This window comes from Triticum dicoccoides, chromosome 3B, assembly GCF_002162155.2.
Source record: "Triticum dicoccoides isolate Atlit2015 ecotype Zavitan chromosome 3B, WEW_v2.0, whole genome shotgun sequence".
NCBI classification, from domain to species: domain Eukaryota; kingdom Viridiplantae; phylum Streptophyta; class Magnoliopsida; order Poales; family Poaceae; genus Triticum; species Triticum dicoccoides.
In genome coordinates, this window is record NC_041385.1 from 4,197,705 (window position 1) to 4,198,938 (window position 1,234).

A 1,234-nucleotide genomic window follows, 5' to 3' on the forward strand; every position below is an offset into this window, starting at 1 on the left:
CCCACTCGTGCCCCTTGGCGGCGGCGAGGGAGGAGAGAGAGAAGGGGAGGGTGGCGGCGGCGGCGCTAGGGTTGCCCCCCGGACGCCCGCGGGAGCGTCGCGGGAGGGGAGGGGGTCAAACCCGTATTACAATAGATGCAGTGAAAAATACGCACATATCTTAGGCAAACTGGCTGACGATGACATAGCCGACTGCAACCTTCGTCTACAGCCGGGTGTCTGGTGGTCGACAGTCGGGTGGCCTGGTATATGCCTACCGGGACTTAGTGCGGTCTCATGCCACCCTCCTTTTCTCTGATGGGCCGATGATCGAGCCCTTGGCCCATTGCTTTCTGGATCATATCTTATACGAGAGTTGGGTCTCCGATGAGCCAATCGTATACTTGGACCTACCCCGTAATTGTAACCCTGACATTGAAAAATGATATAAATTAGCTCTATAACTTGTGTTTGAAATACATTTGTTAATGTAGACATAGACTACGTTCTATATCTGTAGATTTTTCTTTCCTTCAAAAGTATCTGTAGAGTCGAGCTGTTTTTCTTTCTGGACATGTGTGGTTGCCCGCAGAGATTTTGGTTGCATTGCATATGTGTCTTAGTTGGGACTAATTGAGGAAAACGGCGGAAATCACCATCTGCACATCGTTTAGTTGCCCGCATCTAAGCTGCCTACATTATGGGAGAAATTTTAGCATGACGTTTGGTGTCCTACATTGGCTCGTCTCATGCAACTACACGGTGTTTGGTTGCATATAGGCAGCTAGGTCTGATTACCTTGTATCATACGTGAGCTTACCAGCTACACCTTACATATGATCACACCGATCACACCAATGAAACAACACTACAATCACGATGAATTCCAAAAAACATTTCCAGAGAGAGACGGGTAAGCCTTTGCTTTCACTCAATTAACCATTTATTGAACTATTAGATGAAAAATAAGTTTGATTCTGTTGCTTAGTATGTACATGACAGCAATGTTTAACGAGTTTGCACGAATATGATAACAAAACAAATGTTTTAGAAGCATGAATAGGAACAAATACTTTGTTCAAACATTAATAGCTTGTCTTTCTTTATTGTTCAAAATGATAAAAGGCTGTTTAGATACTTTGTATATGTATACATACTGCTAGGACAAATCTTTAGATATAAGAATCCCGGTGTCTTGGCTTCGGTTAGAAGTTTAGGTACAATTTTTCTCTCGCAGGGTATCTACCATTTAGGC